Source organism: Phyllostomus discolor, chromosome 3 (genome assembly GCF_004126475.2).
Source record: "Phyllostomus discolor isolate MPI-MPIP mPhyDis1 chromosome 3, mPhyDis1.pri.v3, whole genome shotgun sequence".
Lineage (NCBI taxonomy): Eukaryota > Metazoa > Chordata > Mammalia > Chiroptera > Phyllostomidae > Phyllostomus > Phyllostomus discolor.
Window position 1 is genome coordinate 145090818 of NC_040905.2, and position 18783 is coordinate 145109600.

Sequence of the window (18783 nt, forward strand, 5' to 3'; positions counted from 1 at the left end):
CTAAACTTCCGTCATAAAATTATTAAGGATAAAATATTAATACTATTCCATCTGCATTGGCCTAACTCCCCAGCAAAAGAATTATTTAGTTAAAAAAAAATTTAAATCAGTAAACCAAAAAATTTTTAAAAGGTCAATTAAAATAATCTTTTTATTGAGTTAAACAAAATAGATTTTAAATAAACTTTAAATACCAACTGCATGCATTGGGGTTAACAGGAAGCAGTAAAAGCATTTCCATTATGTCAGGGAGAAAGATACTCCTTACCACCATTATTACTGAATACTCCTTCATCCCAGCTCAGTCAGAATGACACTTGAGCAGAGACTTGAGGTAAATGAGAGAGCAAATTATAATACGTGGAGGGAAATCATTGTTGTTGAGGCATTAATCAATGCAAGTGGATATCAGAAAGAGTAAGAGGTAAAAAATTGGAGTAAAGGAAATTATCATTATTAATAAATAGCAAAATTGTCTACCTAGAAAACCCAAAGGGTTTGGCTAAAAAGCTATTCCAAATACCAGTAAAAGGCTGGAGGCACCCGGAGATCTGCCTCCACGTGCCAGGAACCTTTAGGTTCCATCACTGATGGAGCTTCTGGCAATACTATGAGTTTCGAACAGGTTCTCAGCAAGTCCCCCGGTAAGAGTGAGTGTTGTTCACCAATGCTGTTCACATATTCAAAATCTGTGGACTCCATGCAACACCTATGACCACTCAACAAAAGTCTCAGGGTACAATGAAGCTAGCTGCCAAACCCCTGGGATCTGCCTACCTTTGTAATGGGGGTGAGGTCTCAGGGAGTCATCAGGTTGAGGCCAGTAGAGTTCATCTGGCTAAAACAGATAAAGATTTGGCCATATGGAGGGGTGGGCTCCTCACAAGAATAATGGCCGTGGTTACGAGGGAAAAATAGCCCTCGCCCTAGAGCCAGACAACTCAGTGTCTTCCACTCCCTGAGTCTCCAGGGACCAACTCAATAGTCCTCCAAGAAAGCTTGCACCATAGCCCCAGGTTAGCAAAAGCAGCAGATTCCTCCACAGGGCTCCAGCCTGGCAGGGCAGGGCCCCAGCCTGGCAGGGCAGGGCCAAAGGGAGCCCAGAGGTCAGGACTAATGCATTCCCCCAGGCTGATGCAATATGAAGGGGAGTACTGGACCTACAGAAGATGGTGTCTGTGGGTGAGCTGAAGGCGGGGAGATGGACTCAGCACAGGCATCTTGGCAGCTGTCTTTCCAGCCCTCTCCCTGTATGACTCCAGCCTGCTCTGAGCCACTGTTCTCCCACAGGAGCCGGAGGTTGAGTGCCTGAGGTGAAAATTTTGGTGCTTGCCCTAAGAGGATACCTGGTTTTCTATCAGAATCCCATCTCTCCCTGGAAGATGGAATCCCCACTGACTGGCATATGGGTGTCTCTTCCTGGCACTGGAGTTATGGTTTGGGGAGCCCAGCATGGGGCTAAGAGTCCTCACTCCTCAAGAGGTACATTTGCAGCTGAGCTATTCTTGTGGATTTTCTACCATTGAACATGGGAGCTAGGCCAGCCTTTTTAGTGCCTTTCTACCAGTCTGGATGTGGCTTGTTCTGTAGTCCTTGCTATGAGACTTCTGTTCAGCTAGACTTCATTTTGTTATTCAGGCTGATTGTTCTATAATTCCAGTTTGGTCCTGGGAGGAAGTGAGTGTAACTTCTACTTATTCTGCTGCCATCTTGGACCCCTGCCATCTTCTGTGGTGAGATGTCCGTGCAGAGCTTGTCTCAATTGCTTAATTAGGTTGTTTGTTTTCTTATTGCTGAGGATTAAGAGGTTTCTAAAAAATGTATATTTGGGGCCAAGATGGAGGTGTAGGTAGACACACTGTGCCTCCTCGCACAACCAAAAGAATGACAACAACAATTAAAAAAAACAAAAACAAAAAAACAACCAGAACTAGCAGAAAATTGAACTGTATGGAAGTCCAACAACCAAGGAGTTAAAGAAGACATATTCATCCAGACCAGTAGGAGGGGCGGAGTGCAGCAGCTGAGGTGGAGAAGGCTCATGGCAAAGCAGCAGCAGGAGGACCCAGCCAGGCAGCAGATTGTGGAATGGGGCGAGGTGTGCAAGGCAGCTGGCCGATTGATCGGTCCTACATTCACACACAGATAAACCAGGTGAAACTGGGGAGTAAGACAGACCAAGCAACCCAGAGCCCCAACTCAGAGAAATAAAGCCTCAAATAACTGAATGAAAACACCTGTGGGGGTTGAAGTGCCAGGAGAAAGTTCCAGCTTCACAAGAGAGTTTGTTGGAGAGACCCACAGGGTTCTAGAATGTACACAAACCCACCTACATGGGAATCAGCACTGGAAGGGCGCAGTTTGCTTGTGGGAAATGAGGGAAGTGAGTGAAATCCAGCAGAGAGCAGAGCAAATACCATTGTTCTCTCTCAGAGCCCTGCCTCACATACAATGTCACAACACAGCACCATGGGTTACCCCTCTCGGGTGAACATCTAAGGCTCCACCTCTCTCTACATAACAGGCATGTCAAGACAAAAAAAAAAGCCCAAATGAAAGAACAGATCAAAGCTCCAGAACAAATACAACTAAGTGACAAAGAGGTAACCAACCTATCAGATGCACAGTTCAAAACACTGGTGATCAGGATGCTCACAGAATTGGTTGAATTGGGTCACAGATCAGATGAACAAATGAAGGCTACAATAAGTGAAATAAAGAAAAATGTACAGGGAACCAATAGTGATGGGAAAGAAACTGGGACTCATTTTAACAGAGAGGAACAGAAGGAAGAAAGAAACACCCAATCAGAAAAGAATAAAGAAACAAGAATTCAAAAAAATGAGGAGAAGCTTAGGAACCTCCAGGACATCGTTAAACATTACAACATCCAAATTATAGGGGTACCAAGAAGGAGAAGAGGAAGAGCAACAAGTGGAAAAGGTATTTGAACAAATACTAAAGGAGAACTTCCCCATTCTAGCAAAGGAAATAGATTTCCAGGAAGTTTAGGAAGCTCACAGAGTCCCAAAGAAGTTGGACCCAAGGAGGAAACACCAAGGTACATCATAATTACATTACCCAAGATAAAAGATGAGGTGAGAATCTTAAAATCAGTGAGACAAAAGGAGAGCTATCTACAAAGGCATGCCCAGCTGATTTCAGCTGACTGTGAGATGATTTCTCAAAAGAGATCCTGCAGGCAAGAAGGGGCTGGAAAGAAGTATTCCAAGACATGAAAGGCAAGGACCTACATCCAAGATTGCTCTCTCCAGCAAAGCTTTCATTTAGAATGGAAGGGCAGATAAAGTGCTTCTCAGATAAAGTCAAGTTAAAGGAGTTCATCATTACCAAGCCCTTATTATATGAAATGTTAAAGGGACTTATCTAAGAAAAAGAAAATAAAAAACATGTACAGTAAAATGACAGCGAACTCATAATTATTAACAACTACACCTAAAACAAAAACAAAAACAAACTAAGCAAACAACTAGAACAGGAACAGAACCACAGAAACGGAGATAACAGGGAGAGTTAGCAACAGGGGAGTGGGAGGAGAAGAGAGGGCAAAAGGTACAGAGAATAAGTAGCATAGATGGTAGGTAGAAAACAGACAGGGGGAGGGCAAGAATAGTATGGGAAATGTAGAAGCCAAAGAACTTATGATACATGGACATGAACCAAAAGTGGGGAATGTGGGTGGGAGGGGATGTGCAGGGTGGAGGAGAGTGAAGCGGGGAAAATGGCACACCTGTAATAGCATAATCAATAAAGTATATTTTTAAAAACTGTATATTTGGATACCAGTTATCCACCCTCTCTTCTGTTCCCCCTACCATTAGGGCATTCTCCCCCTTCTTCCAGTAGAGCCTGGTGAGCCCTCACCTCCAAAACCTATATTATCTGCTGGGAGGGGAGCATTTCTGGGCAGACAGGACAAATGTTGCTGACTGTGACCTCACCTGGCAACCTCACACCAAGTGGACTCACCTGGCCTGACTTTGAAGGAGGTGGAGGCTCTTCCTCTCTCCCTTATGCCCACTGAGCAGAGCCACCTGCACAGAAGCTAAAGCGCTGAGTATGAGGGCTGGGGCTGGCACAGAGCCAGGGCAGGAGTCATTGCTAGAGGCCTGTGAAGTGTGGTTTGGGCATTGTGGTCCCCCCAAACCCCAAGCCTGATGTTCTGACTTTCTGTGAGGCCACCTGCAAGGTCCCTTGTGCTCATACAAGATCAAGAGGGTTCTGCTGTTGCAAATGAGAACTTCACCTGGATAGAGCACGTTCACTGCAGTGGTCCCTGTGACTGGCTGAGCACCCCTAGATGTGCTTTCCTTTCTGAGATGAAGGGCCTCCATCCTTTCAGGGAGAGGGAGCAGACCAGAATGTGCAGGCATGCCCTCCTGTGTCCTGGGTGGCTGGGCCAGGCTGCTCAGCTCAGTGGGCTAAGGAGCAGGGCAGAGCTGGTGTGAGCTAGGGGCATTGGTGGGGGTGCTGGGAGAGAGGCTGGGACATGGGGCAGGGCAGAGGCAGGATGGATGGGACCTTCAGCTGGGCGTGTCACTCCCAGGTATCTTCACCTATTCCCCTCCCGGCCACTCTTGCCCTATACCTCCCTGAGATCTCAGCCCCAGGTCTCAGCACCTCTGCTTCCCCAAACAAGGGTCAAAGACAAGGCTGCAGGGAGCTGCACCCAACACCTTACAATTATATTTAAATTAGACCAAGAATCTCCACTTGGGCAGACCTGTCCTAAATAAAGAAAGATTTATGGACAGAGGTATTCCCTTCAGCACATCGATGGGAGTGAAAAATTGGAAATGGTCCATGTTCCACACTGCCGGGGCTTCAGAAATTGTGTTGTGAGGACACAGAACATGCCAAGGAGGAAAAAAGTTGACTGGCAGTGTCCACCTCTGGGGAAATGAGGTTCTGGAAAGGCACATGCTCAGGAATCCTCCCTGACCAATACCCTCAGCACCCATCTGTGCACGCAGGGGTGTGGAAACACAGCTGCACACACATGCACGTGCTGACACAACACACTTTCCTGGGGAAAGGAATGGAACAGTGAGCGCCCCGTGAAGGATCTCTTCCCTGGAAGGGCTTTGTTTTTCATTTGATTCTGAATTGCTTTAGAATTCATTATTGTACTGTAAGAAACCCTCATTTTCCTTGTACTAAGCCCTTTTAAAATAAAAACTAAATAATGTACTTTACTTATAGATGAGTAATAAATGAATAACACTGAACATATGACTTTAATATTTATAGAACTATCAAAGTCATACATGCTTTCTTAAAAATTCAGACATCACCTGAAGGAAAAGTTTAGAGATTTGCAAGTCCCATTCCAGAGGTGACCATTGTGAATGACTTAGTGTTTATCTGTCAGGCTCTGTTGCTGTCATCTGTCTCCTCTGTCTCTGTCACACGAGACTTATTTTCACACAGGTGTGTCTGCCTGTGGAAATCACTGGTATGTGGTCTAACAGCTGGGATCCTGGATGCAGACAGTTGGTCCCCCTGCCTCACATAAGAGGACCCCTGAAGTCTTATCTGTCAGCACATAGAGACTCCTAAACCCACATTAGCTGCTGCTCAGCTTCCCTTGTCCATGTGGACCAGGATTGGTGGATCCCATCCCCTCTCCATGGACATTAGTGTATTTTCCAATTCCTGGCTATTCATCATTGCTCTGATGGCTAGTCTCAAAAATACATCTTTGAAAAATTGTGCAAGAATTTTTGTGGAGTAATCTCCTGGGATGAGCACTGCCCAGTGAAGCATGCACCTGTGGAACTCTGGCGGGTCCGCACACTGTTCTCCCAGAGGAGGGGCCTTTCCCCCTTCTCTTCAGAGGATCTGCTGGGGCCTCTGCTTCCTCACTTTTTCCCCAGGTCTGGTTGCCACCAGACCAGAAGCCTGTGATCTAATGGTGACAGTGCTCTATCCTCAGTGTTCACAGTGGGTGTGCTCCCATCAGAAAGGTCAGGCATTTCTGACACACACTGATGTGTGCACCGCCTCTCATTGGAAGGGAATGTGTCTACCCTCAGTTTCCTTGAGAAAATTCTGACTTTCGAGAGTTTTCTACACCACAGGGATATTACACCTCTTTCTGGCATTGGGTTGTGAGGAACACTTTCCAGCTTGTGGTTTGTCCTTCCAGGTTTCTGCATTTTTCTCACTTTGTATTTTAGGGCACAGGAAGAGCCAACTGCTGCCTAAGTGGCTTCTAGCCCTGGGGTCAAACTCAGTATAGGGGTCTCTACCCCAAGATGATGCACACACTTACTAAAATGTCTTCTTTATATATATATCAGAATATATATATATTAGAATTTATATATATATATACTAGAATTTTTATATATATATTAGAATTTATATATATATATATTAGAATTTATATATATATATATAAACAAACTCTAATTTATCTAGGATGTCATTTTCAAATAAATCTGATTTTAGATAAAAACAAACAAAAGCATGTGAACAGATGCACAAAGGCACCTATTGTAAGAATCCATTTATAAGAAAGATCCAGAAAGGTAAAGGAACAGAGGCAGAAAGCAGATCAGGGGTTGCCAGGGGCAGGACGAGTGGGGATTGAGTACTTTTGGCGCAGGGTGTTCTTTTTGGGAGATGGAACATCCTGCAACTAGGTAGTGGTGATGCTTGCATGGCATCATGAATGACCTAACGCTCACGAATGGCAGAGTTTAGAATATAAACAATAACTTTGGAGAGAAGCAGGGGAAGGAGCTGGAAGTGGAAGAAATGAAGGTATGTGGAAGTGACACACCCAGCTGAAGGTCCCATCCATCCTGCCTCTGCCCTGCCCCATGTCCCAGCCTCTCTCCCAGCACCCCCACCAATGCCCCTAGCTCACACCAGCTCTGCCCTGCTCCTTAGCCCACTGAGCTGAGCAGCCTGGCCCAGCCACCCAGGACACAGGAGGGCATGCCTGCACATTCTGGTCTGCTCCCTCTCCCTGAAAGGATGGAGGCCCTTCATCTCAGAAAGGAAAGCACATCTAGGGGTGCTCAGCCAGTCACAGGGACCACTGCAGTGAACGTGCTCTATCCAGGTGAAGTTCTCATTTGCAACAGCAGAACCCTCTTGATCTTGTATGAGCACAAGGGACCTTGCAGGTGGCCTCACAGAAAGTCAGAACATCAGGCTTGGGGTTTGGGGGGACCACAATGCCCAAACCACACTTCACAGGCCTCTAGCAATGACTCCTGCCCTGGCTCTGTGCCAGCCCCAGCCCTCATACTCAGCGCTTTAGCTTCTGTGCAGGTGGCTCTGCTCAGTGGGCATGAGGGAGAGAGGAGAGAGCCTTCACCTCCTTCAAAGTCAGGCCAGGTGAGTCCACTTGGTGTGAGGTTGCCAGGTGAGGTCACAGTCAGCAACATTTGTCCTGTCTGCCCAGAAATGCTCCCCTCCCAGCAGATAATATAGGTTTTGGAGGTGAGGGCTCACCAGGCTCTACTGGAAGAAGGGGGAGAATGCCCTAATGGTAGGGGGAGCAGAAGAGAGGGGCAAGGATATTTTTGTGAATTTCAGTCTTCTAACCAATTTTAAGCTTAGCCGCAGACTTGGAGATGGTGTTTTTGAAACACAAGCCTAATGAAGAATTGATATCGAAATATAATTTTTAAAAGAAACCTCTTGCCCTGCCCAATGTGGCTCACCAGACTGTGAATCCAAAGGTCACTAGTTCAATTCCCAGTAGGTCACATGCCTTGGTTGCAGACCAGGTCCCCAGTTGGAGGCATGCAAGAGGCAACCCCCGATTGATGTTTCCCTCTCTTTCTTCCTCCCTTCCCCTCTCTCTAAAAATAAATGAATAAAATCTTTAAAACAGAAACCTGTTAATCTCAGAGATAAGGAAACAACCCAGTTAAATAATGTGCATAAACTCTGGACAGGCAGCTCACCACAGAAGAAACACAGATGGTAGGGGATCAAAGACATTGTCAGAGTAGTGAAGAGAGAGATATATAAAATATTTAAATTTACTATATAAACACAAATTTTTCTGGATAACAAAAACCAGTATAAACCAAATCAAAGATATTTAAATTCAGAAAAATATTTGCCATTCATAAGTACTCATTTGATTTCTTTAACATATTCATTTAATGATAAGAATCTTTATTTTCTATCATTTAATTCTCTTTTAAAGTTTCTCAAAATGAGCAATAGACACAGGCTTCACAGAAAATGAAAAATAAAGGTCCCTTAAATTATGAAATGATTTTACTTTCTGTTATTATAAAAGAAATGCAAATTAAAATGACAATAGCATACAATTATTTTATTTATCAGTTTGACAGATCAGGAAGTTTGATTTTACACTGTATTGTATTGTCCTGTGTGTCAGAAAATAGGTACTTACATAAATTTTGATAGGACAGTTTGATATATATCAAAATTTTCAAAATACAAATCATTGTATTAATCATTTCTCCTCCGTGGCATTTTTGCTGCAGATATATTTGCACAAATGAAAAATGACCTGTAAATAAAAGTACGGGATTGTTGGTTGTAGCAAAATATTATAAAAACCTTAAGTGTCAATCAGTAAGGAGCAAGCTAAATAAATATGATAAGGTATTAAAATAGAAGTTTCCTCCAAGATATATATGAAGTTCCAAAGATAGATGGTTACATATAAGATTTATAAAACATGTTTAAAAAAATCACTGGATTAAACTTTAAAACTTTTATTCATCAAAGAACACAAACAATAGGGTGCAAAGGCAACTTACACAACAGGGGAAAATATTTGCAAACCATATATGAAAAAAGGGCTTATATCTACCATATGTGAAGAACTCCTACAGCTCAATAGCAAAAATCAAATAACCCAATTATTTGAATAGACATTTCTCCAAAGATCATATACAAATGCTCAACACATTAATAATCATCAAAGAAATGCAAATCAGAACCATAATGAGATATTACCTCACACTTTTAGGAAAAACAGAAAATGAGAAATGTTGGTGGGGATTTGGAGAAGTTGTAATCCTTGCACACTGTTAATGGAATTGTAAACCACTATGGTGCAACCACTATGTAAAACAGTCCGGCAGTTCCTGAAAAAATTAAAAGCAGAGGTATTATATGATCCAGCAATCCCACTTTTGGGTATGTATCCAAAGGAACTGAAAACAGGGTCGAAAAGGATTTTGCACACTCATGTTCATAGCAACACTGTTCACAAGAGCCAAGAGTTGGAAGCAACTCAAATACCCATCTTGTCTGTCAACAAATGAATAAATAAACAAAATGTTGTTTGTACATACAATAAAACACTATGTATCCTTAAAAAGAAAGGAATTCTTGCCCTGGCCAGTGGCTCAGTTGGTTGCAGCATCATTCCATGCAGCAAAATGTTGCAGGTTTGATCACCTGCCTGGGTGGGTATGGGAGGCAACAGATCGATGTTTCCCTCTCACACCCATGTTTCTCTCTCTCTTCCTCTGCCTTCCTCTCTCTCTAAAATCAGTGAATATATCCTTGGGTGAGGATTAAAAAATAAAAAATAAAAAAAGGAAAGACCTGAGATAATCATAGTAAACGCAGATGGGAAAAAAAAAGAAAAGCAATCAAAAAGAAGCTCATAGAACTGAAGGACTGACAAATTCTGTGTCACATAGCAGAGTCTCTCAGGTAGAAAACCCAGAGAAACACAGACATACATATGAAGAATATTCCTCTGAAATGAAGCCAAATTTAATATGCAGATTGAAAAGTAACATATATTCCAAAGTAATTTCATTGGAAACACCCATTGCTAAGTCCTTAGTTAAATTATTAGTACTTAAGGATAAAGAATTCTTGAGGCCCTGAAAAAAAACTAAGTAAATTACCACCAAAGGGAAAGACCCATGCTAGTCTCATTATTCCATAGTAACATTCAGTAACAGAAGCCATTGGAAAATATCTATGAAGTTTTGAAGGAAAGGATAATAATCTAATCTAATATAATTATAATATAATATAACCATCCAAAATATACATGTATACAAGGTATACAACAACAATAGGTAGAACATGCAGAAGTTTTCAAACATTAAAGAAGACTGAAGAATATAACAGCCACGCACACCTTTTCTTCACTAAAAACAAGAAAAAACACAAAAACAGATAAATATACATTATTTGATAATGAAATCCAGCTACTTAAAAGATGACAAAAAATGTAAAAGCCTTTGTTGAACCCTTCTTTAACTTAAAATATATCTAAATAACTACAGAAGAGAATGTAGTTGTATAAATCTGGAACTATATGGATAATACTATAATAATATGGATAATAAATAACAAGATCAGGGGTCAGGCAATGTATGAGGAGAGAGGGTAATGTCTTTACTTTTGGAGAAGGAAAAAAATTGATTCCATCTACAGTAAAATGTATATAGGTTTTACATTTTAGTGTTTTTAATAATTTCTTCTTAACTTCAGAGTGATCTCTGAAATGATATATCCTGTAGTGGGTATAACATTTATTTGAAGTTTAGCAATGCATTCTAATTCTTTCCAGCTTCATTTGGCTTCTTTCTAATTCATTACTTATTTATAAAAATAGCAAATATTAGGTATTAATAATGGTAAAAGGGATTTGGGGTTATTTTTTAAAAATGATTTTACTTATTTAGTTCTAGAGAGAGGGGAAAGGAGGAAGAAAGAGAGGGAGAAAAACATCAATGTGTGGTTGCCTCCTGTGTACCTCCTACTGGGGACCCAGTCTGCAATCCAGGCATGTGCCCTGACTGGGAATTGAACCAGTGACCCTTTGGTTTGCAGGTCAGGACTCAATTCACTGAGCTGCACCAGCCAAGGATGGGGTGATTTTCTCTTTTTACTTTTCTGCATGACTTGAACTCATAATGAGCAGGAGTTATATTTATAAAATCAATAAAATAACCCTTCTTTTAAAAATAAACAGGAAAGATTAAAAACAGAGATGTTTAAATTTTTAACAAACTGATGTTTAGCTCAATAAACTGATGCTATAATTTAATTATTCTCTGACTTAAGATTCTCTCTGCACTTGGATGTATCTCATCTCCAAATTCTAGATAAGTGCCTTTATTTGAAAAAATCTTTGCATTCTATAAACAGAATTTAGCATGCAGAATAAGTCCTAGCACCTAAATTACTGACTTGGCTGCTGAATCAACAATGTAGATGGCACCCACGGCTATAGCCACAGGAAATGATGTTTTGAAACTGGAATTGTTATATTATAATAAGAAAACAAAAACTGCTTCTACTTTTACAAAACCACCTGTTCCTTTTGTGTATACCTGTACCCATTTCAGTTAAGTTGATGCCCATTTCTTTTTCAGGAGAGCTGGTTTTTTACAGGTGCTTTCCCCATATACAAAGGTGTGATGCTTCCCCATTAAAAACAATACAGAACATGAACAACAGAACCACACATGCTTTTTAAAAGATACACTTATACCAGACACTACGTAACAATTTCCTTCTCAATCTCCTTAAAATTTTCAGTTCATTACATGAATTTCCTAAAGTCAAAGAGCCTGGTATATTTTCATTTGTATTTTGTCTTTGTGAATATTAGAGAAGAGGTGTTGGTACAGACACTTGTTTACTGTGAGAAATTTTTTGCCTCACTAAAACAGAAATGGTAGGCAGACTAATGCCCCACCCCAACATATATGTCCTAAACCCCATAATTTACAAATATATTCTATGACAAAAAGGAAGTAAGGTTGTTAATCAGATGACCTTGCAGTGGGGAGAGTATCCTGGATTATCTAGGTGGGCCCAGTGTAATTTTGACAGTACTTAGAAGGGAAAGGAGAATAGGAGAGCTGGTGTCAAAGTGACACAACCTGAAAAAAGACTCTGCCCATTCCTCTTGTCTTTGCAGAAGGAAAGGGGCCACCAGCCCATGTACATGTACAGCCTCTAGAAGCTGGAAAAGACAAAAACAGATTCTTCCCTGGAGGCACCAGTAAAAACACAGGCCTCTGAACATTTTGATTTTACCCAGTAGGATCTACTTCAGATTTGTGACCAGCAAAGTTTTGTGTTCTACTGTGTTGCTTTAAGCCACTAAGTTTGTAGTAATTTTTAATACCAGCAACAGATAACTGATACAGCAAGTAAAAGATGAAAATGTGGCACAATTTTCCTCTCTGGACCACACTTCTGAGTGTCTACACATACAGGGCAGACCTTAGGGAAAACACAAGGTAGCCATCCTGAGCAACTTGTCCCCTGTCAGCATCTTACTGCTCCTTCTGAGTAACTTTGCCTCATAGAATCAGAATTTTTTAGAAAGAAAAAGACACTGTTCTTTGGATACCTATACTATACCACCTTTCCAGGACCAGGAAAGTGACTCATGTTTCAGTCACTTTCATCCCTCCCAAAACCTTCATTCTAAGACCTGGATGGTAGGTAAGACAGTGGCAGTGAGAGAACCTGCAGTGCACAAGAAAGACAGGGTGTGTGAACACAGAAACAAGGCAAGGGGTTCACTATCCTAAAGACAGGCATTCCAAGGAAGGTTTCCATCTTCTTGGAGAGTGGAACAGGTAGGACACAGCACAGTTGGCAAGTCAATCCAGTACCAAACAAACAAACAAGACAACAACAACAAAAAAGACTAGATACCCAGGAAGGTAGGTGATTGTTTAATATCAAGGGGAAGTTGAAAGGCAGGATAAGTTGTGAATGAAGAACTGTGCACAGACATAACTGTCAATAAATTGTGTAAGGATCTACTAATACCCATTAGCAAAGACAATGGAGAACCAAGCAGAAGATGTCTTATTAGAAAAAAGATGGCTGTAGTAGAGAAATCTTTAGACTGAATCAAAGCTAAACTAAAATCTTCAAACATAGAGATCTATGTATTGGTTCTATCCTGAGATAGGTGTCATGTAAATGAGGTTGGAGTTAAATGCCCCAAAGGGCAATGGGACATTAAAGCTAAATGAGCAGGACCCAAGTTCATCATTACATACTTACTGTGTTCAAAGCATAATATTTCTGAGCCTCATTCTCACAGAAACCTTTATTCATTAGATTTCATTGTGTGAGAGTAAATTTAACAATAAAAAACAATTGAGGCAGCATAATGAACTACAATTGTACTTCTCAACTGTTGTTGTTAACCTCTAAGCTGATAGATATGGTTCTAAGTTGGAGGAGCAGAAAAGGAGGCCACGAAAAAAGTGAACTTAGTAAAATGTGTATTTTCCAGAATGCTTTAAAAACTGTTGAAAAGTAGAATTATGGAGTTACAGTTCTTGGCAGCAAATCTTATAGATGCCTGAATATTCTTTAAATTTTAAGTATTTCAAATACTTTACTATTTGCCTAACAGATATCATCCTAAGTGATGCTTGTTGTTCACTTACTATATGCCAAGCATTACACATAAAGCCCATATTTGCTATCTTATTTGATATTCACAACAACTAAAATAGGTACTATTTTCTACAGTTTACAGATTAAAGTGGGCTTAAATGGTTAAATAATTACTCAAATCACACAACTAGTTAAGTAGTGAGATTGGATCTCAAAGGAAATTGTTTGATTCCAAATTTTGCTGTCTTGTGCAGCCAAGATGGAGGCATAGGTAGAAACCCTTCACTTCCTTGCACAGCCAAAAGGAGGATAACAACCAATCTAAAATCAATAAACAACTAGAAGTGCCAGAAAATCAAACTGCATGGAACTCCAACAACCAAGGAATCAAAGAAACAGTCAGCCAAACCAATTAGACCAGTAGGACGAGCTGATGGAAAGAACCCACGGTGAGGTGGTGGACCACACCAGCAGGGCTGACTGAACCAGAAACTGAGATTCAGAGCTGACTGTGGACTATGGAAGGGGTTGCTGCAAAGGGAGAAACTCCCAGTCTCACACAAGAGTTCACTAGAAAGTGGGGCTAGAGCTGAGCAGGCCAGCTACATTGTTCCCTCTCTGGCCCCTCCCTCACAGGCAATGACACAACCCAGCAGGGAGGGGTGCCCCACACTGGTGAATACCTAAGGCCCCACCCCTTACAACTTATCAGAGGCACCAAGACAAAAAAATAGGACCCAATGAAAGAACAGAGCAAAACTCCAGAAAGAGAGCTAATTGATGAGGAAATAAACAACCTATTTGATGGAGTGTTTAAAACTCTGGTAATCAGACCTGGCTGGCGTAGCTCAGTGGATTGAGCACAGGCTGCGAACCAAAGTGTTGCAGGTTCAATTCCCTGTCAGGGTACATGCCTGGGTTGCAGGCCATGACCCCCAGCAACTGCACACTGAGGTTTCTCTCTCTCTCTCTCTCTTTCTCCCTCCCTTCACTCTCTAAAAATAAATAAATAAAATCTTTTAAAAAAAAACTAACCCTGGTAATCAAAATGCTCACAGAACTGATTAAGTTTGGTTGAAAAATGAAAGAACAAATGAAGACTACTCAAAGTGAAATAAAGCAAAATATTTAGGGAACCAACAGTGATAGGAAGGAAAACAAGACTCACATCAATGATTTGGAACAAAAGGAAGAAATAAACATCCAACTGGATCAGAACGAAGAAATAAGAATTCAAAAAAAAAAAAAATGGAGAGGCTGAGGAACCTCTGGGACAACTTTAAACATCCCAATATCCAAATCATAGGGGTGCCAGAAGGAGAAGAACAACAGCAAGAAATTGAAAATTATTTGAACAAATAATGAAGGAAAACTTCCCAAGAGAGTTCCAAAGAAGTTGGATGCAAAGAAGAACACACCAAGGCACTTCATCATTAAGTTACCCAAGATTAAAGATAAAGAGAGAATCTTAAAAGCAGCAAGAGGAAAGAAGACAATTACCTACAAAGGAGTTCCCATAAGGCTATCAGATGATTTCTCAAAAGAAACCTTGCAGGCAAGAAGGGGCTGGAAAGAAGTATTCCAAGTCAGGAAAGGCAAGGACTTACATCCAAGATTACTCTATCCAGCAAAGCTATCATTTAGAATGGAAGGGCAGATAAAGTGCTTCCCAGATAAGGTCAAGTTAAAGAAGTTCATCATCACCAAACCCTTATTATATGAAACATTAAAGGGACTTATCTAAGAAATTGAAGATCAAAAACTATGAACAGTAAAATGACAACAAACACAACTATCAACAAATGAACTAAAAGAAAAACAATGAAAACAAAAACTAAGCAAACAACTAGAACAGAAACAGAATCAGAGAAATGGACATTACATGGAGGATTTTCAGTGGGGATGAGGGGGAGAAGGGGGAACAGGGAAGAGGAAGCATAATTTGTAGGCATAAAATAGATGGGGAGAGGTCAAAAATGGTATTGGAAATAGAGAATTCAGAGAACTTATATGTACAACCCATGGACATGAACTAAGTGGGGGGAACACTGGAGGGTTGGGGGGTTGGGCAGAGGGGAGTTAAAAGGGGGAAAATTGGGAAAACTGTAATAGCATAATCAATAAAATATACTTTAAAAAATAAGAAAAGCAAAATTTTGCAGTCTTATTATTGACACCATTTTATCTTGCTACTTGTACTATTTTTAAAAATCAAGTATAGTAAAGTGATGGTACTACAAAGATGGCTTCGAATCAGTTGAACACCAAGCTTGTTTCAGCATAAGACATTTATAACAGAATGGAAAGGGAGAGGTGAAAAAGTAAATATGTGTTTTAAGTTTAAAAAAACAAACAAAACCCTGCAACTGAACATACCTATGAGGTAGATGGTTTTAGTTAACACACATGACCAAGTGTGTGGACCTGTAAAGCAGTCACCTTGGGAAGACATATGTTTATTTGAACAATGCTATTATTTCTACAACTGATTTTTAGAGCTGCTTAGATCTGATTATTTTATGTACGCATCTAATTATGTTTTAACATTAACAACAAAAAAATGTATTATCCATTTTGTAAGTGAATGCTTATTTAATTTACTAGATTTGACTCTCAACAACTTTTTGGATATTTTCCAAAATCAAATCCAATCTTCAGAGAACATATTTATTGACATTGCTGGCATTCCCTAAAGTTGTGATTCAGATTCTGAACATAATTCCTAAAAAGGGCATCTGAAAATGTTTGGGCTATGGCAGGAAACTAGAGTCATCAATTAAATAAGTGTTTATAGTCTTCCAAGGTGAATATTCTGAATGTTTCTAAATATGAATACATTCCAAAGTGACTATGTCTACATGTTTGTGAAAACAAAAGTAAAGTGTGATTTTATTATAAAAGGTAAGGGGGAAGATATTTAGACTAGATAAACTTCAGTTTCAGCTTATTATAATTGTGGACATTCCTCAAAAAGAATCGTCAGTTGTGGGTCTCCCTGAAACAAATGGTCTTTACAAACCCACTCCTGGTTCAGTAATTTGAGAGAATAATGCCCACCCCCACCCCCAACACCACTACCAGTGACCTGGTTGCAGGTGGAGTTTCTGAAAAATCTTTTACCTGGAATTCTTTAAAATAGTTGACAGCTAGGGTCATATGAACAATCAAGTAGATTTCCTTTACAAGCAGGAAACTACAACAACATTAGCTGACAAGTCAGTTACAAAAGCTTCAAGTTACAGAATATTTAGCTAAATATAGCTTAAATATAGAAGAGTTTATTTGTTTTTTTTTTCATATAAAATATGAAATCCAAAATTAGGCAGTTCAGGACTAATTGAGCAGCTCAAACATGGTATCAGGAGCTCAGGTTCTTCCCTTCTTTCCTTTCCTCCATGTTTCAGGGATTGAGTTTGACTTAATTGCTTCATAATTGAAAGATGGTTAATCCACCTTGAGACATCACACAATATCCAGAAGTGGGTCGGGCTTAGGGTAAAAACTAGTGGCAGCTGTGTCTATTCCTCTTTTATTAAGGAAGGAAAACTTTTTCCAGGAAGCTCCTCTACCAAATATGTATTTCCATTTAATTGGCCAGAAATATGTCAAACAGCCAGTAGAAGCTGCAAGGAAAATTGGGAAATCAAATATTAACTTCTAGACATTGAATTAGAGTAAGACAAGGAAGAAAGGGGTTGAGAATTCATGTTGAATGACCATAGTTACAATGTCCATCTCAATAGGGCTTACATTTTACTAGGCAGTATAATTCCACACTTTGTATCATTAAATCATCACAACAGAAGTTGGTCCTTTTAATTTCATGAAAGAAGGAAGTGTGGTCTATAGTGTTAAAGAGAATTGACCAAGTCATCAGGCTTTGAAATCAATTTTTATATGACTCCAGAAACCCTGCTATCTAACATGGGCGAAGAAATCATAACAGCAAGAAAACAATGCTTTGGCAATGACCAAATATTGGGTTTGCTCTTAAAACGAATTGGAAACACAGAATCCATTGTATTCTTACACAGTGGTCTTGTTCTCATTTTTAACAAATTTTGTTCCTAAAGGGAGAGAGCCAAGGTTACTTGGGATTAAGAACTGTGTTCCGTTAATCACTGAAGCCTTAGCATGACTTTCAACCTTTGCTCGCTGGTGGGAGATTTACAGGTGGTAAATGGCTTGTTTAATACCTGTCTTATAAATTCTCCAGAGTTGGTTCCCTTTTGTTGATTATTTTCCCCTGCCACATAAGGCAGGGCCTGATATAAATTAGGCCTATAATTATATTAATAAAAATAGGAAATAGAACGTATTACTTTCTTCAGGTATTAAACACCCTCGTTTTAGGGTGTGCTAACTCTGTTATATAGGTTATTGTGGAATGGGCTAGGAAATTTTGGTAGGATAAACATTTTTTCAGTCTAGTAGATCTTTAAAAATATATATATCTAAAGTTTTCCCTTGGGCTTGTATAACCTTCCCTCCTAGAAAAATTTCAATTTACATGTAGGTATATAATTCTTGTTAATTCAGTACAATTGTGTTCCACACTAGGCTCAAGTTCTCGGTAATGCTGAGTGAGTTAATGTGTCTTAATAATATCCAACTGTGTTAACTTCTCCCAGGTGCAATCTTATGTTTCACAAGGTTAATACATGTAATGCATAGACATATTGGAGCTATTTTATCACATCTAAAAATTTTCATTTGTTAAAAGACCCAGTTTCCAAATTTATTGTTCATTTTTTAAGTCTGTTTTTCAAAGTGTCAAGAAAAACACCTTTATTCCACTAGTTAACATTCCCATTCCTTCCATCTTTCCTCTCCTAATAGTTGTAGTTTTAGGTTGGAGGAGCAGAAAGAGTGAACTTAGTAGAGAGTTTCTTTCCCAAATGTCTTCAAAACTGCTGAAAAGTTCATGGGGTGGGGAGTGACTTAGCCAGCCAGCTAATGAGCTATTTTTTAAAAAAATGTCCCTGTAGTTTTCAACCAGGAGAATATGTTCAGAGAAAAATATTTAGTATCTTTCCCACCTAGGTCTTGAGGAAATGGAGAGGTTTAATAAGAATATAAACTTTTATTGTTTATTATTACACTTACACTTAACATATTACAAAAACATTTGACTCTGTCTCCACTTACAACTGTTTTATGAACTAACCCTTTTCACATTACACAAATTATCAGTAAAACAATATAAGAGGAAATATTTTAAAAAATATTTTCTAAATTAGTTTTTCATGCCCTTACAAGAGTTATTTATATAGAAACAATTATTTTGTTAATTTTATATAATTCTTATTCTTACTCATTAAGAGATATATATATATATCTAAGGATTTCTTCTAAGCACACTTTATTAATTGGTGTTACTTGTAATCAATAAATTAATCAGGTGATTTGTATTTC